The following is a 24,750-nucleotide window of genomic DNA, read 5'->3' as shown; positions in this document are numbered from 1 at the left end:
ATGACATTGCACAAAGTGGAATGACTTTACAAGGCAGGGACTTGCTTGATTGAATCAAGCAATCTTTCCAGTGAGAGAACTCCAATATTAACATGGCCCATAAAGCATTCCTGGCAACAGCAGAGACAAAAAAAAAAAAACTGCTTAGTTCTCCATCCGCACATCCTGTACTTTACCAGGAAGGGGAAGTGGAGTGTGTGTGTGTGTGCATATGTGTATTTGTGAGGGAGACAGAGATACTGCTAAAGTGCTTTAGACATCAATACTGCCAGCCCTGGAGTTTTAAAGCCACTCTATCATATCTGAAAATTGGACCTTACAACAATGTCAACAACTGAGGAAATGCTTCTCCTGGTGTGGTGTTTTGTTTCTGTGGAGGGGTTCTGTGAGGAGGTGGGTGTTTAAATACGACTGAGGAAAAAAGATGGATGGAGGTTTTTAATCATATTTTGTTTTATCATATTATTTACATTTGTAAATAGCATCTGTTTTCCAACAATTATCTAAAAAGCGATCAGGGTTCATGTTTTCTTTTAAAGTCTTTAGATAATTCAGTTTAAAAAGACAGTGTTGGTATAATCCAATCACACATTGAGTCTACTGCCTTATTTAAGGCACTTTAATTTGTGTTATTAGGGCTACAAACAGCAATTATTTTCACTGTCAATTAATCTGTCAGTTATTTCCTAAATTAATTGATTAGCTGTTTGGTGCAAAAAAAGTCAGAAAATGGTGATCAGTGTTTCCTCAAGCCCAAAATGACATCCCCAAATGTCTTATTTTATCCACAACCCAAAGATAGTCAGTTTATTGTCATAGAGGAGCAAAGAAAGAGATAATTATTACATGTTTTATCTTTAAAAAAAAAAGACTTAAACCAATTAATCTATTAATTAAATTAGTTTGAGATTAATTTAATAGTCTACACCTAATAGATTCATCATTACAGCTCTAATGTTTGTTGTATTTTTGTTATGCAATCTTGTTAAGTTTGCCTGTGACTTTCAACTTAAAAAGAAGCTGGCCTTCTCTCTCAGACAGTTTGACCTTTCTCTCTGTGATAATCATTTTCTAATTTACACAAAAAGAGCATCTGTGGCAAAGCATCTTGGGAATGAGGGTCTTCCTATCAGGGCTGCCTCGAGGGAGAGCAGCTTTCACTGAAAGGCTTTTATTGTGGTAGTTTTTGTGGAACAAGTGAGTGGGGGGAAAAAAAGGAAATCCTTAACGATTAAAATTCAACTCTGAATGTCACTTTGATTTAGCATATTTATGATGTGTTCTTTATTTTATCTTAATATAAATATGTCAGTGAAGAGCAGATTTATGATGTTGTTGGCAGCAGTCACATATGCATTCAGGTGTTGGGCTGTTGTTAGTTTATTAGGACGTGTAAATTGGCTGCCTTTACTTCTTGAAGAAACATGCAGGTGTTTGTCTGCACTTACCCCTCAGATGCTCTGCTGGCTCTGAGCCAAACGCTGAGGCAAAGTCACAACTGCTCGTCCTCCCTTGTATTAACCCAGACTCATTTTCATGTATCATCACAAAAAGCATGTTGACAGGAGGCCTTTAAACCTTAACAGAGCCCAGGCTGGATGCTTAGTTATGTTGCTCATTGAACAAAAACACAAATAAAGGAGAATAAATGTGCGTCACCAATAAAAGCAAACTTAGCAAATTGACTTTAGTGTCTTACGTCAAGCACTCGCCTATTTTTATGAATGAACAGATGACGCAGTGTCTCAAAGGAAATTTATTTCATAGTTTTTGAGAGAGGATCTTTCCCAGTTACACTAAAAACATTTCATCATTCAGGTCTGTGACAACTTGAGGTCACAAACCTTAAACTGCTTCTGAAATTGATGATTTTTAAATCACCATGAGTAACAATGTCCAGGTTTTGTCAACGATTTTCAACGTCGGTAAAAAAGTCACTGAGAGAGCCAAAGAACATGAAAGAAAATAAAATGGCCTTGCTGTGCAAACATAACAGTTTTTTTTCTCACCGCATGAACCCAGCAGCTCTTATGTGGCCATATTTAATGCACTTACTGCACGTCAACTCTTTCAGTGTAAGCTCTCATAAGAATGCATACATAAAATCCCTTGTAGAATGAGATATTTATGAGCCTCAGTGATGTGTTTGCTTTTGCACTTGCATGCCTTCATAAGCCACTGCTTTAAGCTTAAGTTGAGCTGCATGCAGTTGATGCAGACAATGAGTGTGGCTCACCGTGTCAGACCAGTTTTACACTTTCACATCACATAATGCCACAGATGTCGGTTTGGGGCACTAGGTGTTGTGAAGGTTTGGGAATTGATTTGAGCAAAACAAACAAATGAAGTGTTGAAGTGGCAGCATGTGAAATGTGAGCAGGCAGGCTTTTGTTTTTCAAATAATGTCGTTGAGAAAAGACGGTGATGAAAGTGAGGGTGGCACACGACTTACCGGTCGATCATGGGCTACTTGCTCATAATTATTCAATGAATCCTCACTAATTATATATGAATGCATATATTCTCTATAAATGCCCTCCTTTAAATTCATTTTCAGCGTGTTCCTGTTTCCACCGCTAATTTTCCATTTGGAACAACCACACTATAAAAAGATGGATCACATGTATCCAGTATATTCAGTAAGCCCTGCTTCCTTCTATGTAAAGCCAACGCTCTGCGAGCAGCTGGCCCTTTGTGCCTTGGCCCTTTCGAGCCGTTCCGGATCTCCCGCTGGCCTGGCTCAGGGCACAGAGTGTGCCGGGAGTTGCCTGGGTAGGGACTGGCTCAGTGTGAAAAAGGCCACTGACACTGACTGACTGCCGTCTTGGTCGCTGTCACAGAATGATGGAGGGCAAATGGACACAGACAAAAGTGGTGCAGAGGAATTACTGGGTTTGGTCTGTTGGGTGCTGACTTGAGAGTTGATACAATGGAAAACTGACTACACTGGCATCTGCTTTATAGGAAAAAAAGATCTTCATGGGCTAAATCAGTTTTATGCAATTTATGAATTAAAATTTGGTGAAATGAAATGTGTCATTTTTAGTGTACACTTTTGTTACAATTATTAAACCCATGATCCAAAGTTTTATTCCAAGATTGTGATGCTGCAAAGTGAGTCTGTTAAAAAGGTCTGATGTGATGTGTTTATAAAATAATCTTAAACTACTCAAAGTCAAAAAAATATTGTGTTTTTTTTTTTAATAGAAACACAGCTCAAAGAAAATATAGTACATCATTTATAGCACAAGTTATATCTTGATGGTTGATTATATTTATATCTCATAATAACAAAAATCCTGGAATGTATCAGCTTTTTATTTTGAATATTAAAACATTTGTAAATTAGATTTAAAAGTCGAAACAAAAACCTGCGTAAACTTTTTATGAGTTTGTTAATTACTTTTAGGTTGTTTACAGTTTGGTTTGCCTTTCCAGTGAGTCAGACAGCAATTTCTGCAAACGAGAGACTGAATTATTAATATTTATTTCTAGATCTTTTAATTTGACTTTATTTATCATTATTTCACATCAGGTACTGAACTTTTTTATTGAGTATTTTTCAGATTTATTTAATTTTAATCATATTCAGTGGATTTCATCGGCAGACTGTACTGTACTATGACTAATTTCTCAAAAAACATCTCATAACTAAAAGATGCTGTGGGTGCTTTCCATCTTGATCCTTATTTTTACCCCTTCTCAGTTCCTTTACTAAGAAAGCTATCATATCAGCAGATACTTAACTTCCCATAGCTTGACACGTTAAAGAACTTATAGACATTATAGACAACATTTCTGTGGTATCAAAAGAAAAACATTGAGGCTTACAATACTCCTCAAAGGCAATCAGTATTTAGTCTATCTTTATCTCCACCCCTGGTGTCACTAGGACCCCGGGGCAGTCTTTGTATTGTAACTTGACACAGAGGGGGTCAGTGGTTAGGTTTCAGGCAGAGCATTGGTGTGTCTGTGTCACTCTGCAGTTACACCTCCAAAACACTAGTCGATGGTGGGGTTTCTGTGAAGTGCTATGTGGTTTAGTTGATTCAAAGTACACCCAAAACACACATTAAACATGGCTTAATAGTGACAATTTCAAGCATAAGTACACAAATCAGCTTCATTATATTTGGCCGGATTCACAGACAAAGCTCTTTATCTGGACACATTTTCCCCACAAATGCAACATGCTAATGTTATTAGCCAGAGCCTATGGCATTTTGCAGTGTATGAATTAGCTTAGCGGCTAGCGGACACGTCCTTTATTCATATGAAGCCAGGGACAACAGCAACATTTAACAAAGTTAATGTTACAAAATTTGGGTCCATTACAACTCACAACATTCACCGACAAAACAACTGTCTTGTACTAAAAACGTTTTCCAAACAAATACAACATGCTAACGTTATTAGCACCAGTCTATGGCATTTTACATTGTATAAATTAGTCGACCAACTAGTGGAGATTTCCTCTAACCATACGAAGCCAGGATAAATCATACACAAGAATTAAAATGCTATTTTGTTGAGGATTTATTGTTCTCACAGTTTATTGTTTCTTATCTGTGAAATAAAGATAAATAAAAAGGGAAATGGTTTCAGCTCACAAAAATAGATAGGAGGGCTGCGTCACTGTGCCGTGTAGTTGCATTTTTTTGGAGGGGTACATCAGACTACGGCGTAGGGCATGGCATTGCCTATGCCGTAAGTACAGTGTCAATATGACGCAGAAGCATAAATCCCAGCATCAAAATTACTTGGTTGTGGTTAGGAAAAGATCATAGTGGACGTTCACAAGACTAATGACTGATGTGACAAAATTACTCAACACAGACTTTTAGTTTCACACTGGACACAAACACCAGTCTCCTGGGTCAAAGTCCTGTGCTTGTTGGACCCGTCCACCTCCCTTTCCTCTCACCCTTAAGCCTCCTACAGACTGTGAGATTTTAGAGATCAGGCTAAAGTGAATGAGCAAGGCTTCAGCTGCCACAACTCCACAAGGTTTCCCTCTTTGCTGGAATCCCACACATTTCTTTAAGCACTTTTTGCCTCCACAGCAAGCTGCTGTCTGCCTGTTTGTTTGGGTTTAGTGCCGGTGCGTCATTTCATGATGCATTTCTATTGGTTGGTTTGTAGATGTACATTGTAACAGCAGTCACACAGTGAGATGGTCATCCCAAATTTCTGACACTTAGAATTTCATTCCAGGCTGTCTTTGATTGCAAGATTGTGACAACGGCCATCCTTGAACGTCTCTCGCTGTACGACGTAGGACCACCGTTTCAGAGCCACAACCAAAGATGTTACCACATTCCTTTCTTCAAATTGCACAGTGTATGCCAGGCATAAGATGACTTTGTTGCTCTTTATATTACATCAATAGCTTTGACTATAATGATGATTTTACATTGGAGTTTGCTGACAGCCCAGTGTGGCTTATAAAGATGCTAAATTGTGCTAGGTGTGTCCATATCTGACGCCAAGGGCCACTGACTGAGTAGCGTTTTTTGACTTTCTCACTCCCTTGGACTGAGAACAGCCTGACACGATATGATTTTGCTAAAGTATTTGTCAGTCCGTGTACCATATTCTTTTGACATGTGAAATATGATCACCTGATTAATTATACTGATTATCTGGTTCAGCGCAGCATATACGGGCTAATAAGTTAGGGTAAAAGGATTGAAATTAAAAGGGTTCACCACCTGAGGTCATGGCTGGATTAAGACCTTGATGTAACCCTGGCTGTTTAAGGTCAAATGGTCTCCTCTCCCACCCACTTGAACAATCACACCATCAGTAGCTCAGCAGCTTACTGCTCAGGCTGTATAGCATTAAACCTTGCATTTTAATCTTAATTCAACTTGGTACACCAATGAAAACAAAGATCTATTACAAGAGTTTATCAACTTTAGTTCTTCTTGTCTGATTTACAACTAGATATGTCACTGCTGGTACTGTACCACTATAATTCTCACTGACTGCTTGCACTTGTTGAAACTGCCAGTTTTGTTCTGACATCACTATGATCTAACTCCGCTCCCTTTGCTTCAGTAAAGAATTTGAAGACTGCAGGAATGATAAAGTCACTAATTTACATTTCCTTTTTTCCTGCTCAGTGAACACCTTCCATCTTCATTACGATGAGAAAAGAAAAGATTACTAGAGGGTGGTAGCTCCACGTTGGGCAGTGAATGTGCTAAGGAATGCCATTTGACACAGACCTGTACACCCATAGCCATCTTCACAGCTCAACCTGTGACAGTGTGTTGTTTTTGAAAAGCTCTAGTTAGTGTCAATGGGTGTGTTTACATGGACATGTTTTATGAGGCTTACCCAGGTTATGATTGTATTTGGGATATAATGTTTACATGAGCACAGAGTAATGGGGTTTATTCATATTGCCCGTACACATAAATAATACTAGTAACACAGTTACTTATTACTGGGAGATGAGAGCAACAGGAAATATCAAACACTACACTGTACAATGCCGATAAAAAGTATTCACCCCCCTTGGATGTTTCACCCTTTTGTTGCTTTTATACATGAAATCATGGTCAATATAATTTGGCTTTTTTGACAAAAATTGGCAAAAAAAAAACAACTCTATATGCCCTCTATTACCTATATAAGGTAAAGTAAATGACTGCATAAATATTCACCCCCTTCAGGTCAGTATTTAGTAGATGCACCTTTGGCTGCAATCAAGGCACTGAGTCTGTGTGGATATGTCTCAGTAAGGATGACACATCTGGACACTGCAATTTTTCTCCATTCTTTCTTGCAAAACAGCTCAAGCTCTGTCAGGTTGCTCGGGGATCGGGTCCAGCCACAAATTCTTGATTGGATTGAGATCTGGGCTTTGACTTGGCCACTCCAGAACATTCACCTCATTGTCTTTGAACCATTTCTGTGTAGCTTATGCTGTATGCTTGTGGTTGTTGTCTTGCTGGAAAATAAATCTTCTCCCAAGTTGTAGTTGTCTTGCAGACTGAGTCAGATTATCCTTCAGGATTTGGCGCTATTTTTCTGCATTCATGTTGCCCTCTACCTTTACAAGCCTTCTAGGGCCTGCTGCTGAGAAGCATTCCCAGAACGTGATGCTGTCACCACCATGCTTCATGGTGGAGATGGTGTGTTTGTGGTCATGTGCAGTGTTTGGTGTTCACCAAACATAGCGTCTAGTCTGATGGCCAACTTTTGTCTCATCAGACCAAAGAACCTTCTTCCAATTGACCTTGGAGTCTCCCACATGCCTTTGGGCGAATTTCAGGCAAGATTTCATGAGCTTTTTTAAAAAGTGGCTTTCTCTTTGCCACTGTCCCATACAGCTTCAACTGGTGAAGAACTCAGGCAACAGTTGTTGTATGTACAGTCTCTTCCATCTGAGTCACTGAAGCTTTTCAACTCCTTCAGAGTGGTCGCAGGTGTCTTGGTGGCCTCCCTCACCAGTCTTCTTCTTGCCCAGTCACTCAGTTTGTGAGGACAGCCATTTCTAAATGATGGATTTAACTGAACTCTGTGGGATTTCCAGTGAGTTGGAAATCTTTTTGTAGCCATCTCCTGACTTATACTTGAAATTGTAGCAGGAATACTGATGAACCAGAGACTGGACCTCCCAGACACATGTGTTTTTATACTACAATGACTTGACACACATCAACTGCACTCAGGCGATGTCCATTGTCCATTTCACTAATTAACACTGCTGGCATCAACTAGCTGGACCTCTGTTGAATCAAGTCAGTCATATTAAAGGGGGTGAATATTTATACAAACACTTATTTTACACTATATATTTTTTAATTAATTGTAAAGTTAGTTTGTAAAAATCTGTTTTCACTTTGACATGAAAGAAGCTTTTTTTTTGCAAATTCCAGCTAAATTATATTGACCATGACTTAATGTATAAAAGCAACAAAAGGGGAAAACATTCAAGGGGGGGTGAATACGTTTTATAGGCATTTTACATTTACTACCACTTTGCCACTTAACTGTTTATTTCTTCTCTGCTTTGATCGGCATCAGCTGTCTGTTCCGACCACCGTCTCTCTCAAACACACACACACACACACACACACACACACACACTATGTACTAAGCTAATGTTATTCCTGAGAGGAGCTATGCTGCTCTTATAACTCTGTTCTCCACTTAAACCAGTGCCAGCCTTTCACTGCCACCACACAGGACAAAGGAGCAGAAAATACACAGCCTCTTTTATTACTGAAAGACAAAATCCATTTCGTAATCACTTCAGAAGTGAGACACTTTTGGGGTGTCGGTAGCGTAGTGGATAGTGCCGGCGCCCCATGTACAGAGGCGATGCCTCACTGCAGCGGTCGCAGGTTCAACTCCGGCTTGCAACCCTTTGCTGCATGTCAACCCCCACTCTCTCTCTCTCTCTCTCTCTCTCTCTCACCCCATTTCAATCTGTCCTGTCCATTAAAGGCAAAAAGCCCAGAAAAATAATCTTAAAAAAAAAAAAAAGAAGTTAGACACTTTCATTGCCGCCATTGTTTGTATTTCTGTTGTGTTACTTGGCAGAAGCATCACCTGTGCAGGTTGTCGGTGGTGCCAAGTACTGTTATCACAATAAGGTTGTGCATGCAACAGTTTCTTGGTTTTTTGTTGTTGTTGTTGTTGTTGTTTTTTCTCGCAGCACTCCAGGTTAGCTGGAGTTTAGCCAACATTAGCTGATGAGTCCACAGATTTGTCGTCATCGTAGAGTAAGACAGCTGCTTTGTACATAGTCCACAAACAGCCTTGTCTTTGTTAGTTACTTTTCCATCTATGGTGTAGGACTCAAAATACTTCCACACAGTGCTTCTCAGATGCTTTTGCGTCGTGATTGTCCGCTCAGGACAGTTTTGCATGCCAGTGTCCTGCATTTTCATAGCAAACAACAACCTTAACGGGTGGGCAGGGTTTTGAGGCTAATATTAGCAGTGGCCAAACAGTGTTATTACATCGTCATATGATGCCCTATGGACCAAAATGTTTTCCCATTGACTTATATGGCAAAAGAGAGGTCTGTAAATCAATGGATACATTTTTTGAGCATTACAGCCCCAGCAAAAAATTACTTGTTTCACAAGTAACTATTCAATCCGATAAGAACTGGAAAGTCACAGGAAACAAACACAGGAAACAGCAAGTAGCTGGCTCAGATTGCGGAAGTCTAAAGTGTACCTGTAGGGGCTGATAGGGATGAATGGAGCCTCGCCTCCATCGCTGTATCCAGTTCTCTTTATACATCCATCATCTTTACTTAAGCTTTGTTTACTGATGTGTCAAGAGGGTATGCAACAGGTCAGGCTGATAGTGAAATTTTACAGCGCCCTCTGCTGAATCACAAGGCAATCTACATCAACTACATCGCTTATAGACTGTACATTTTTTAATTATTTTTCAAACAGGTCAGTACATTTCCAAAATTAACTTAATTCAAACACTCGAATTTCAAAATAAGAAGTGATGATCTTACTCCATATTTGGGTTTCTTATAAACAGGATATGGTGTTTACAAGGGGTGGGGGGAAAAATCAATACATCATGGTATATTTGCTTGGCAATATTGTATCAATACATAGACAAAGTATCAAACTTTTAATTATATAAGATAATAACATTACAAATGTAAATTAATTAATCTTTTGGTACCATACTAGAATAATGAAATCCTTTTTTTTTCAGTTCACTAGGTACAGTTTGATACAATAAAAAAACTGAGGTGAGAAAAAAAAAGACTAAAAACTTAATCTTACTAGATAAAACAGATGTTGACAAAGTTTTCCATTGGGGACATAATTTGCAGTGGAGAAAAGGTAATAAATTGCAATATATGTTATTGCAATACTCAGTGTTCCACAACACATTTAAAACTGCAATACTGTTGTATCACGATAATATATCGTGGGGTCTCTGGTGATCCCCACCCCTAGTGTTTACATATTAAGAACACATAAACGAGATACTCCAAAAACCTGATCATAAACTGGTTAGCCTATTCATGACCATGAAAATGCACTCAATGACTGTTGAAGGCTTGCAGTGTGTTTTAGCAGAGAATATGTGCATTACAGTAATGCACAGAAATCAAACACAGGGTCAACACACAGTCGATCAGACACTGAGATACAAACAGTCCATTGGGCACTCCTGTGGCCACTGACTGTTTTATACCTCCAACTCCCTGCTTCACACTCACTTGATTGGTTAGCAGTTTTCTGTCACTGCGCCGGGCTGTAAACTTAAAAAACAATCTATCCTGTGTCATAATTCATAACAGAATGCGAGGGGTTGGGGGTTTGAGGCATTGCCAGAGGCTGAAATTAAACACGGCACCTTTTAAAAGTTGAAGCTATTGGAGAGAATTATGATCTGTGAAACCTGAGGGCCTTTTTGTCTCTGTGCAAAGCCACTGGCTGATGTAATTTAAGCTGGTGAAGGGTTGTGAGATCAATCAGAGAGGATGAAGAGTTGAGAGAGGGAAAAATGGAAGAGAATGTGGGGTTGAGAAGGGAAAGGTGGAGCAGGAACAGGGCTTTAGCCTTCCCTGCTGCTTTCCTAGCATCACTCTGGGTGGTGAAGCATGGTCATAAATAGGCAGCCCCTCTGCCCCCTGTGTTAGTGCTATTTTTATACCCGCTAATGCATGGGGTTTGGAGAACCAGCTCAAGTGGTGAAGTGACGAGAAAATATTATTGTTGGCTTGGAGTTAAGAGAGCTGTAGTGATCAAAGAACTATGCACATACCCATGGAGGAGTGTCGTGGCAGAATTAGCCTTGTGTTGTTATTTCTTTATTAGATTAGAGCTCAGATGTGCTCATGTATGACTGTGGCTGTGATCCATTCTGACGTGTTGAAGCATTTTTATACTGGATCAATTTTCAAACAGAGACAGCGCTTTGGTATATGATACTGTAGAGTTAAATCAAAGGTCAAATGTTGAACTACAAGCCCACGTTTCTGCCTACATTATTTTTCCTATTAGAGAATCGACTTTGTGCAGAGTATTTTGTAAACAGGAAAGGTGTTACAGTTTCCCATGAATTCTGTGAAAACAGCATGCTGTTTGAAACCGGTGCTCACGTAAACCAAGTGAAAATAATTGAGTTTTCTCACCAGAGAAGGATGAAATAAATGATGTGTCACAAGAATCAGACAGTAGTTTGACATCTGATGAGCACAATGGGAAAAAAAGGCTGATAGAGTTCAGATAGTGCTCAAACAGATATGGAATATTAGCCTTGACCTCAGGAGATATGGGTTACATTTTCAACCCAGGCCATGAATTATTCTACTGCCAGTTTGATTTTTCAATATTGTCCTCAAATTTAATGGCCAACCAAAACCGTTTTTTCTTTTATTTTAACTTCAAACCTTTTCATGTCACACACAACATGGAATCTAGCTGATGCTGTTTACTGTAATGCAGTTTGTGATGGAGAAGCATCATGCACACACTTTAGTTGTGTCGCCAACATGTAGTGTAATTAATTATTTAAAGGTCTGCATGGAACTGTTTTTTAAATCCTGCACCCACCTGCGCACCCAGAATTTGCACCCACTCCTGCCCATGCCTGCAGAGATTCAATGTTTGGCAAATCCGTCCACATCACCCTGCAGGCAAACTAACCAGCTCACTAGACTGTTCTGTAAACCTCTGCATGTTTTACCTCTTTATACAGTCTGCTGGTGTATACTGTGCATGCATATTTCTATCCATTAACTATCATTGTTCTTCTGACGTGGTTATCATAATCTGGACTGGAGGAATTACTGAGTATTTTGACCCACAGTGGGGTTCCTCTATATGTAGCCGTCAGAGTTAGGTATAATGCGTTACAAAGTAACGCGTTAGAGTACTTTGATTACTTTTTGCAGTAACGAGTAACCTAACGCGTTAGTTTGCTGTTTGAGTAATCAAATACTTAAGTACATTTTCAAACAAGACATCAGTTACTTCCCTAGGACTCACTGACAGACATATTTCAGACTCAGGACTTGCATTATGCCTGGTACACGCTACACGCTGGTACTCACCAATTATCCCCGGTCGTCTTTCACAGCGTGTGTGATGTCATCGGGTTATTCTTGTCCTATTTTTATCACTTTTACTATTATTTGAGTCACTGCAGAACTGTGGCTGTTCGTGTACCAGCCAACATGTTGTTGTAGTCACCTAAAAGCGTCAGCAGATGGCAGGAGCTACATTTGAAGCGCCATCGGTAAACTGTCAAGCTACTGTATCTTCCACAGGAAGTTCTGACAAATGTTTCAGAATAAAAGCCTATTTAGAAAATGGAGGGATTCTCTCAGCCGAGGTTATAAGGGGCTTTTAATTTGAAACAAGTGTTGAGTTTGAAATGACGGTGTGATATGTTAACTTTACAAAGACAACGGAGCGGATAAAAAGTAAATATATAAACACACAGAGGGATTAATAAATAACAGACCGTCTATAATGTAGTTTGTTTCAAATGAAGCTGGGAGCCTCTGCAGTTGTGGTGAGTAAAAGCCCCGCTGCTATTTGTTAATGTTATTACTTTATGTTCGACCGTGAGGATGTACCATTGTTTGCTAGCTTGATGCTAATGACAGTAACGTTAACTGAGCGGGTTGACAAAGTGCCTCTGCTGTTTCACACCATCATTTCCCCCTTTTACTCTGTGTGGTAACATCCCTAGAGGAAATATTAAAAACGCTGGGGTGTTGTTGTCATACAGTTGTCTACGGCAGCAGATCGTTCTGTGTTTCTACTGGTCAAAGTGACGGCTGTGATGGGAGAATTGGATCTCAGTGAAGGGCAAGTGGTCCATAACTTTAATTTTGGAGACAAAAAATGTAGGCTTAGCGCCCTGTGGTCCATTGGCCAATAGGAAATGTAGAATACTCAAAAGTACTTTAAAAGTGCTTGAGTTACTTTTCTCAGGGAGTAACGTTGGAAGTACTTTTAAAGTAATTGAGTTACTTTACTCAGGGAGTAAAGTAACTGGATACTTTTTAAAAAAGTAACGTACTTTGATTACTTAGTAACCCTTACCCAACACTGGTAGCCTTACATCTAACTGTCTTTTAGGCAGCATTCACACCAAATCAGGCATTGCGGCGATTAGCCACAGGGTTGTGTGATGGTGTGGGAGTGTCACTTGGCCCATCTGTGGAGAGTGGAGGGTGGAGACCAACCACAGAAAGCCAATCTCCCCATCTCAGTGGTTGTCCTCAGACATAAGTTTGTTTATATTGGCTTAAATCTTAAATCTGTAGAATCCCCTAGAGTTATCATTAGTGCATTATCTTCACTGCCACAAAAGACACACATGCACGCAAACGCAAATGAAGTCAGTGCTCTCCTGTACTGGGTGTCTTTCGACCTGTTAACCGGTTACAAGATTGACCACCACAGCGGGACATTGGGTTGTGTCTGCCGCAGGTCTGCAGCCCAGATGCACTACCTGCATTCAAATGAATGGGAAGACGCTTGATTTGGTCTAAATGCGGCCAGAGGAGGGGGTTGGCTTTTCTTGTTTTTTTTTGAAAGTTGGTAACAAGACAAGGGGTCAGTATACACTTGTTCAGAAGTAGTTTGAAAGATGTGTTGTCCAGCCTTGTGGGAAATCAAAAATGTTTTTTGTTGTTCTGAATGGCCACACTGGAAGGCTTAGTGTAAAAGCAGCCGTCATAGAGAGAGGCAAGACGGGATATTGTTTAAGTATCGGAATAACACACAGTCTCTCCTGAAAGCCATTCACAGTGAAGAAATTGTTGTGTTAAGATTGAAAGCAGAGAGCTACAGAGAGAAACTTAGACCCTGGCTCCTTTCTCACCACAACACAGCTGACCAATCACAGCAGGACGTGGGCATGACTGTTGGTTTTGGAAAGGTACAAAAATAGTTGGCCAACCCCCCCATCTGACACTGGGAAGGTGTGTGGTCGTGGTGGTGGTAGGGGGGGCTTTGAATTGGAAGTATACTTGCACTATTTAATTTTAAACAAAGTGTCAACCTTGTGGTGTCACATAAGAAGTCAGGGGATCACCAAATTAAGTGTTTCTCTGAGAGCTGATTTCCATCACACATACAAACCAGAATGTGGCACATCAGACACATTGAAGTGATGAGACACACCTTAAACACAGCACTGCATTTAGAAACTAGCTTCTGATTAAGACAGTCATTTTCTCAAACTGTACAACTGCCTTTGAATGCACCATTAGGGGAGACTTCTCACCAGCACTATCTGCAAAAATCTACTGTCTTGGGTTAAATAAGGTTCCATTCTGTAAATGGAGAAACACTGTAGGCTTTGTTTGTTTTCACCAAGCCAAGACAGAACATAAATCAAAATCAGACTCTGTGACAGTTCAGCAATGTTGACAACTGCTGCTGACAGTAGGCTTTCACATATAGTGCACTGGGTCACAGCATCACGGTAAATTGCACAGTAGGCTGGATATTACCAAAACAATGTAGATTACACCATCATTGACAGTGCATGTGGAATCTGTTTGTGGAATGTGCAGAGAATCGTCGTACTATGAGGCAGTTACGCTGAATCTGATGATTCATATTAGATGAAAGCATGGAGAAAATTCACTGTGTCCTCCTTAAAGAAAAGAAAAAACAGACGTGTCTGCAGCTTACTGTGGAAACGCACGTCTGGTGATGTCAGGAGAAAGTGTAACAGATATTCTAAAGCTCATCTCTTAGCCTGGGCTCTTGGCACTCGCCACTGCCTCTCAGCGTTTTTGCTTGATTAAAAAGCGCCCAGGAGTTTGTAAGCGCGTGGTAGGTGCGAGCGCACACCCTGACAGCTTAACATACTGATTATTCAAGCCTCTTAGGCTAAGCCACGGCACTCGAGTGATGAACGTCAACTCCCCTCTCTCCCTCGCACAGTCTCCATTTCTCCCTCTCTTTTATTCTTCATTTGAAAGAGTGGAAAGCCAGTGACAGCTTGCAGAAGGCAAACCTGTTGTCTGGGAAGCAGAGGGGATCAGTGACACAGTGATTCATACACTGCTGAGGCTTTATTTAGACATAATCCACCCAGCGTAGGGTCCTTGCTTGCAACTTCTTGTATGCAGTAGCCAGGCTGTGTATTGTCCAACACTGTGGACCACAGGGAAAGTCCCTCCGGTGGGGTTTAATGCATTAGTGGTTGCCTGGTACAATCCTCATGTCCTCCTAGAGGGGTCAAATTATCACACATACAGAACAGTGCTGTTTTGTCATCAAAACAAATCATACCACATTCTCAACGTGGCTAGTGAACGCTCAGTGTACAAGGATCTGTCATCTAAAGAATGTCTTTCACCATTCCTGTTCTGTTGGCACTGCACAACGGCCATATGCCCTCTGTTGGTATTATAGTTTCTGCCCCTGTTTATCTATGCATTCGTACATGAAAGGTTATTCTGACTGAATAACGTCATTCTGAGTTAAAGAAACATCTCTGTAATGGTTATAACAAATTGCAGTGAGGATATTTTGTATCTGTTGCGTGTTATGGGTTACATTGCAGTGTAAGCTGCCCTAGTCTGTATGTGGGCTGTGTGCACTCTCAGCTTGCTGGCGAGGCCGTGGCTACTACCACCGAGCCACACCTGACCAACAGATTGGCCCCAGCTGGAGACTGAGGCAGGAACAGACACAACAGACGCTTACCTAGTGATTCAGCTCACACTGTGGACATGCACAATGGAGGAGTGCACAAAATGCCACTTCAGCTGCCTTTCACATGTCTTTGGTGGACTGCTTTGGTGGTTTGATTATGGACAAACCACTTTAAAGGATAAAGCTTGTGATATTCTGCACAGATATTTTTTTATTGTCAACAAAACCACTGAAAACACCAAAACCAATAATGTAATTCACCTCTCAATACTTCCTACTATCTCTGGCTCTCAGTCCCAAGCCCATTTGTTTCTACAGAGGACGCAAGTCTTTATAAACAGGCCAAAAATATATAGTGTCTTCTTTTTTAAATACTAAAAAAATCCCTTAACAGCTGCATTTTTTGCTTTTGGGCAAACATTATTCAAACAGGAATAAACAGTATTTCTGTGGGGAACTGTTTTTTACAGATTTAGTTTTTTTAGCAGGAATGCGGGATTGACTTAAAATAAACTACAGTACCCATGTTCATGTTCACAATTAAGTAACTCGTTACCTGATGCAATAATGTGTCACACTGATGCATTTTTTTAAATTTTCTGGACAAACATGGAGCTACTATGGCACAGGGGAACAAACATATTACGCTTTGACTACACCAGGGGTGGGCAACCTAAGGCTCCGGAGCTGCATGCGGCTCTTCAGCCCCTCTTCAGTGGCTCCCTGTAGCTATTACAAAATAATGGTTGTTTTTGTTTAAACATTTTAATCTTCAAATTCTATGGCCTGGCAGATTTTCGTGTAATTTTTGCTGAACCTAAACAGCAGTGTCTAGCTAGACTAGCTATGGATTCCAAACCAAAAAGGAAAAGTCCTGGAGGAAAATAGAGACTTTAATAGTGTGTGGACAGATTTGTCTGCTTTCACCGCTAATGCTGCAAAGTTTAAGCCCCAAATTATTATAAATAGGCCACTGCAGAGTAGCCACCTTGAGTGTTCATTTAGACCTATTAGTAAGGCTCATATATGTTTTGTGGCTCCAGAAAAAAATGGCTCTTTTGATTGCAAAGGTTGCAGACCCCTGGACTACACAGATAAAACCTGTTGATTAATTCAGAGTTTGGTTTGGACTTTGCATGGGTGAGATCAGTCAAAGAAAAACAGACTATATTGACAGACATGTTCTTCAATTCTCTACTCTGCAAATATATTTAAAAAGTGCCATCTTAGTCTGGGTTTTACTTTATTTCATTTTGGACTGAAAAATTCAAATTCAGTTTGCATTACAAAGTGCTTTAGGGGCAATAAAACAATATTAAAGTTAAATAGTATTATAAATAATCTAAAAAATGACGAAATCAACATCTATACAATCATATTTTAGGGGAGTATTACAGGCAAAAGCTAAGCTTAGCAGAAAAAAAACATTTCAGCAACATCAGCAGGAGGTCAATGTAAAGGATTCAGCAGATTACAATATTACGTTATTGATTCCTTATTTACATTTTCACTACATGGGCAACAAGTCTGTTAACCTTGCTGTGAACTTCTAAGCATGTCTTTTTTATATTTTTCCATGTTCAATCTCTTTCATCTGTCTCTCCTCTAATTTCATCCTCCTATCTGAGAGAAAGAATGGGATGGCTGTGCTCTCTGCTTCTCTGACACACTTTTCCTCAACGCCGCCTTTATTTTTTTATTTTTATACTTCTCTGTGCAGCTCCTGAAGCATCCGCAGAAGAGGCTGCTAAGTCAGCGAGAACTCAGCCGAGTGTGCTTAAGCAGATGTAGAAAAGGAGGCGAGCGCTTCAGGAGCTTGAGAAAACACTTCCCCGGGTTTCTGCCGCTGGCGTATGCTCAGCGTCTTAGGTAGTGGGTTTGATGGCAGGGGGGGGTTGGTGGGGGGGGGGGGGGGGCAGCCGTAATGAAATGGGGCAGGTCTGAAAAAGGAGAGCTTAAAATCCCATTAGCCCGAGCTGCGCTTTTCCACTTCCCCGTATGTACAACCTAATTCATTAATCACTAAAAATTTCAGAGACCCCCCAGAGGGACATATTTAAGAATTCCATCATGTACTATTACAAGTAACATTTGGATGACTGGATGCACCAAAATAATGCTGAACGTGGTGCATTAACTTCTGTTAAACTAACTGTCAAGAGAATGTCACCTTACAGCTGTGCCTTGTTGTGTGCTCCTCTCTCCCTGCCTTTCTTTTCTTTCCACATTAGGAAAGAGGAAATGCTCTTAACCCTCCCTTCTTCCTCTATTATTCATTTAATGGAATACTGAAACTGTGTCATTGCAACTGCTCAGATATTGTACCAGACCTGGTGTGCAACAGTGGCTCTCCCTCTCTCCTGCCTTGTAGTCTCTGCTTTCTTGTTTGCACGACATTACAGTGTCCCCTTATCTCCTGTCTGTTGTGTATTATCACCTGATGACATTAGAGACATGACATTTTGCAGGCCTATTTGAGACACGCCATCTGTTTCAGATCAGCACCAAACAATGGCAACAATAATTCTGACAGCTAAAACCGAGCATTGTCCTCTTGCTGAAAGCTTGAATCAGGAATTACTTTTAATTAGCAGACACAAAACTTCCATAGTAATGCACAATCTGCGACTTTTCCTCTCTGTATTGACACTGCAACACAACTGGAGCACATTAACTGCAAGAACATCGTCTTGATTTTTTTTTTTTTTTGACATTTTGCAGAGCTCGTTGTGAGCTGAGCCGCAATCTGTTTCCCCGCAGGCGAATCAAAAGTGGAAGCAGATTATTTAACCAGCATGGTGTGATCTCCACGCACCCAGATTTGATGGAACTTGATCCATCGGCTAATTCGCTTTTGTCATTCTGCAAGAGGGAGAGCCGTATGACATCATGATTACCCCCCGCGAATGTTTCACCACGCATGGGCGTACTGCTGTCGTCATGTGTAAACCTCGTAACTCCAATTGTTGGGGGAATTTCAGTGTATTTACTTGAAGGGTTGAAGTGATTTCTGCTGGTTGAGTAAATTCTGAGGGAACCCTTTGAAATATACATGAGGTCAATCACAAATGCATGGATGTCAAGCTACAAAAGCCCCATATATGTCTCTATACATGTCAAAAATGTGTGTGTTTGTGTGTGTAGAATGTGCAGAGAGTGAAAAACTACAAAAACGACAGTCAAATGTAGGAGGTTCTTAATTTTTTCCCCCGCTTTGGGATTAAGTGGTTAAAGACTCTTGAACATCAAAGAGTTTCAGTGTCGTCTCCATGTTAAGGAAAGGCTCTATGATGAAGGTGTGGAGATGTCAAATGCTGCTTAACGATGCAAATTATTAGGCTTCCCCTGACACACACACACACACACACACACACACACACACACAGACACCACACACATATAAGATGCAAAAACACATTTTCACCCCGTAAATTAAGCGTATGCATCACATGTCATTAGCTCATTCAGCTAAGTGGCACACAGAGTTATGACATTCACATGCATCAACAGTAACACACTTAAGTCTCCACAAACCACACAACTACAGTATTTGTAAATCTGCACATTAACCTTTTAATATCTGTTCACTGGTGCAACGAACAGCATGAAGGTTATGGGGATTTGGACAATTTTACCTTTGATGTGTAGCTCCATTCATTTGCATGTACATCAGAGCGGCAGTGCTGTTAAAAGGTCTTCTTAGCCGCTGACCTCATTAATGTGGTTAGATCAAACAGTCTTTTATCGTCTTCTATCTACCATTTAGCAATGGGGTTCTCAACTGCGGGGTCAGAACGCTACAGGGGGCTGCAAGACAATTTTGTGGGCTGTGCCTTTATTTTTGGGTTACCAAGAGTTCTCTGCCATTTTAAAATTAGATACGAAATTGAAACGAAACAAAAAAAAAGTTCTTTGGCTACATATATTACCAATATTACCTTAATGTGGATATACTGGTAAAGTTTTGTTAGGTAAGGGGGGAAAGACAAATTTACTTAAGTATTACGATTTTAATCAATTGTTTTAATGCCTGAATCGATATAATTTGATTGCAACGTCATATGTGTTTCACGAAAAACAAGCCTGAAGTAAGAAAGCAGAAAATGGCAGACGATTGGAGGACACTGACCTTCAGCTGCTCAAATAGCAACTCCAAGTTCGCCAGTTCACCGCAAACTCCCTGCCAGATGAGCAAACTTTCTGTTGCTGCCATTACATAGATTTAACCCAGCCTGCTGTGAACCCCGTCGCTGGGGTTTGTGCCAGCTGAATTCAGGTTGCTATAGCTGCTACTACAAGTCTATTTTCTTTCTCCGTTTTTTTCTGAAGATTATTGTTTTGCTTTGGTTTTATTAGATATGACAGCTTTAGCGTGAAAAGGGGAGAGACAGAGGGGGGATGACATGTAGCACAGGGCCATGGAATGGAATTTAACCCACGGCTGCTGTGGCAAGGACACAGTCTTTGTAGAGAGGGCACCCACTCTACCAGGTGAGCGACTGGGTGCCCCTAAAGGTCCATTTTAGAAGCTCGCGCCTGCTCTCCTCCCAGCAATTAGTCTCCTAGTGGCAGAGAGTGAGACAGAGGGACCACAGGGTGCACAGGCTGGCTAATTCATCTCATTTGTGGTCAGATAAACAGAAGAAGCAAGAGAGCAGAGCAAGGGGCTGAGGGGATCAATGCATTGTGTTCAAATTATTTCACCTTTTTTTGTAAAAAAAATATGGAGCAGTTTAGTTTTTATTTCAAAAGGCATAGGCCTATATTTTTTATTCATTTGACTGTACATGTGTATTTTATTAAGTAAGTAAAATGTATTTTTATAGCACCTCTCACAGAGTAAGTTCACAAGAGGGCTTCGGTGAAATAAATTTTTAAAAATAAGACCATAAAAACAGTTACTAGTTTATTTACCACTTTTCAAAGCAGTAAATGATGCTGCTGAAATAAAAGTCAGAAAGACTAACTGATATGAGGTGAGCATTGTTTTTGGAAATACACAGTCTCTAGAAGTGTATGATTCAACCTTTTCCCATGATCAAGTGTTACAAAAGTAAACAAAAACTGAAACCAATCATATTATCCAGTCACAACACATAGAATTACAATACTTGAAAAAGGCATTACTCATCAAATCGGCACTCAAGTGTCATGATTGTATCAAATCCACAAGTATATTGTCCCACCTGTAATGACTGTACATTAAGGTACTAGGGGAGAACTACAGGCTATTTCAGTTTGGATTTCTAGTCTCATTTATTTAAACTGCTTATGCTCGAGAACAGAACTTCCTTGTGCTCTTTGCTTGTATTGCAAGCTAGCTATGTTCCTACAGTGAAAACTGGCGTCAGTGCATCAATGACAGTGCATTGGATGTTATGGACAGTGATACATTTGACAGTATTTTAGCTAAGTTGGCTGTATTTAATCGAGCCAGAGTACACGACTAAAGAGGTGCAGCAGAAAGGACCGGTTGAGGCTCCGGTAGCCATGACAGGTTGGCTGTCAGAAGCTCAATGCATCCTGGTACGTGTAAGCGTTGTTGGCAAGGCTCCGTGAACAGGAGATCTTAGCTTTCTCAGTTAATATAACACACACTGAGGAACATATTACTTCTCTTCACTACATTTACCATCAACACTGAGTGGACATGGACATATAAGGTGGTGAATGTTTTTATATTATGCATGACTGCTCTTGCCAACCTGTTCTCACTCCGAAGTCTTTGAAAACCAGCACTGGGTCATTGCCCACCGGTGTCAGACACAGAAAAAAAAAAAAAAGCTGTCCTTTCAGTGTACTCAGCTGGTTGCCATTATTGTTTAATGGTGCCTGGTGGCATCAGGGGGAAACGTGGTGGGACAACAATGTAAGTTAAGACTGCAGAGGTCCGAGTAGGGTGGTAGGGAGAGGTGGTGCATGTGTCCAACAAGGAGGCCAGTGTTGGCTTCCTATAAAATTATGAAAGCCAAAACTGATCTTTTTTCTTAAACTCAACCATGTGCATGTGTTTCCTAAACGTAGTCACATGCGTTTGTTGTTGAAGGAAAAAAAAAATCAATTCGTGGCGTTGTACCAACATACTACGTTTATTTTGAAAGAGACTGTATGCAAACGATACATTTCATGTGAATACAGAAGTGTATTTTGAGAGCAGACAATGCATGTAACAGGCAGAACTTGTAGAGTGCCAGAACATCAACAGCCATGACCAGATGTTGATATGTGACAAAGTTGGAGCGAGCATGTGTTGCACTTGCACGACACTTGTATTGGGCTTTTCTGACCTCTCAAAGCTCTTTTACACTCCGAGTCACATCCACCCATTCACACAATCACACACTGGCGGCCAAGGTTACATGATGCCACCTGCTAGTCAGCACTCACACAGCCATCAGGGACAATTTGGGGTCAAGGATGCTTTGACATGCAGACTGGAGGAGCCATGGATCAAACCCCCCATCTTCCGGACGACCCGCTCTACCTCCTGAACTACAGCCATGAGAGTGTACATGAGCATTACCATTCCTGTTTGCAGCTTTGCGCTGTTTTACTGTTGATGCAGGTAACATGCCAAGAAATGCAACAAACATGAATGTGAACAATGCAGAATTTTAAATATTTTTTTAAAGGGCCAGTGTGTAATATTTGGCATGGTTTATTGTCAATCTGAATCTGAATCTGAATCTTCTACCCATTAATATGTTTATACAAGTGTATGATCGCTATAAAATAAAATTTGTTTGGTTGTCGTAGCCTTATAATTATGCTTTTATATATATATATATATATATATATATATAGCAAGGGCCTTGCTTTAGAGAGGTCGCCATCCTGCGCCACCATGTATGTAAGGCAGCCCGAGCGGACAATCCAGCCAGCCAGAGAACGCGTTTTGCGTGTATAAATGAACCAACGAAGACAGCGGAAGGAAGGAAGAAGGAGGAAGAAACAGCAGAGAGTGTTAGTAGTTTGTTGATAGAGAGTAGTGAAAAGTTTTTTTAGTTATAAAGTTTGCGAATGGACCACACTTACCACGCAACAGGAGAGAATGAACCCGAACCGTCATCTGCAAGGAAAAGAAGACGCAACTTCACTCCTTGTGATGCACTCTCTGCGGCGCTTTTCCTCCTGATGATATATCTCCCCAGCGATGGCAGCAGTAGCACCGAATCCCATTCTGTGCATTCAGCCTCTCTTCTCGCCCGCTCAGCATCAAACACATGGAGTTCCTCATCTGTATGCTCCGGCTCAAACAGGTATGGCTCTGGGTCTGTGTCCGCTACAAGAAACTCTTCAAAATCGCGTTCAAAGTCGTCCATTGCAGCTACTATAGTCCGGAGATATTGCTAGGCTAAATAAACAGCTGAGCTCTGTTTACCGGCTACGCTGTCAGTCAGTGTACGGGCTGGAGATTGGAGACTGGAGCAGAGAGGGGAGGGGGGTCCCCACTCAGAATGGTAAACGAGTATGTGTGTAAAGTTATGAAGTGTGTCTGTTACGCTACAAGAGTCAGAGTTTGGGACGGAGTGGAGTGTTACCAGAGTTTTTGGAGTGCTCAAATAAATGGGCCTTTTTCCCAAACGCTCCTCTGGTCTCCTGCTCGTGAGGGATTCATTACAATATTGTAACATGGTTTAGATTTCTAAATAAACATTCACCTCGTCGCTAGATAGACCTACTACTGAAAAAGTCGTGCGCAAGGCTTTTTGTCCCTACGAGGCCACCGTCATTTACCCGATGGGAGGGGTGAGCGAGTGAGCCCTGCAATCTAGAATTTGACCACTGATGTCACTGTTTTCAACCCATTTTACACACTGGCCCTTTAAAGAAGAAAAACAAGTTTGCTTGTTTTCCCACAAGACTATACACAGTTTGTTTGAGTGGGAAATATTTAACGTAAAAATAATACTTAATTTACAAAAAAAAGGAAAGTGTTTCTATTGCAAAGTTTGTCCACCAGAGGGCACCAACAAGCCCTGTTAAAAACAGGCCTGGTCACAGTTTTTAAAAAACCTAATTAAAGGGCTCTTATCAAACTCTTTATTAATGCTATGTGCTTATTCAAAAATTGACCCTTTGTTGGCCTTCTGATTGGTCTGCTGACCCACCAACCAGAGTGCTCCTCCCCATAGTAACAGTTGCTAACTTACAGGGTTCGTCAAACACCACAGGCTGTGTTCTCCTAGGCTCGTTGTTAATGGCGTCATGGTGAAACGCAGAGCTTTCTAGCTGGCAAACGAGGATAAATCAGTAAGTTATGTTATTCTAACGTGGTTAAAAGGTGTGCTTGGGGCAGACGTTGCGCTAGACTTTTTCGTCGCTGGTCATTTTGACTGACATTGTTATAAAAATCCGGTCACAATCTATTTTTACCGGTCATTTTAATTTTTGTTTTTAAATGATAATAAAGATATTCAAAGACATTTAGTTTTCATTTGTTCGTTTTTAATAAATCCAACAAGCAAGTTATAAAGTGTGCATTAATAAGGACATGAACGAAAAGATGAACAGACATCCACACACCCGTGCCATTAGGCTTCGCTCTGGACACACCGGACAGCACTAACGCGTCACTAACGCGTCCGGTGTGTCCAGGGCGTTATGTAGTTATGCCTGTAGGCTCTGTGACACAAAATTAAAATTGTAATAAAGTGATTAGGGTATTGAAAATTGTGTTTGGTTATGTATTGTTGTGTTTTTTTAAATTTTAAACACGGTATTTTCTCCTCACGTTCCTCAGTGCGTGCTGTTGTTATTGTATTTTGAAAATTGGCCGGATTCTCTCGTCTTTTCTGTGTCCGACTTCCAGTTTGGAACGATCCACTCTATCCAGCTTGACAGAAGCGCTCGCATGAAAAATAGACCAGATGCCAAACTAAAGCGCTGCCTCCGCGGGCGCTCCGCTCCGCTCTGCTCAGCGGCCTGTGTGGACAGTCAGATAGGTTAACATGGGCGCCGATTGAAAACTGCCTCAGCTGCTGGGCGCTGCGCTTCGGTTCCGCGTCCGGTGTGTCCAGGGCGTTATGTCAACAACGTTACATGAAGCAGATTAGTGACTTTTTCTCTGCAGTGTGCAAACATTAGTGGGTAGGGGTGGTAATTGCAACCGGTCAAA

The 24,750-nt window shown here is 40.8% G+C and overlaps 1 protein-coding gene across 5 annotated transcripts in view; it reads left to right on the top strand.

The window, feature by feature from the left end:
• Positions 1–24,750, top strand: part of pcbp3 (poly(rC) binding protein 3) — a 92,005-nt gene that overhangs the window by 876 nt on the left and 66,379 nt on the right. The gene's annotated exons all lie outside the window — the stretch shown is intronic.

The sequence above is a fragment of the Epinephelus lanceolatus genome, chromosome 14 (assembly GCF_041903045.1).
Source record: "Epinephelus lanceolatus isolate andai-2023 chromosome 14, ASM4190304v1, whole genome shotgun sequence".
NCBI classification, from domain to species: Eukaryota; Metazoa; Chordata; class Actinopteri; order Perciformes; family Serranidae; genus Epinephelus; species Epinephelus lanceolatus.
The sequence above is the reverse complement of the archived record's forward strand: the minus strand, read 5'-3'. Positions and strand labels throughout refer to the sequence as shown.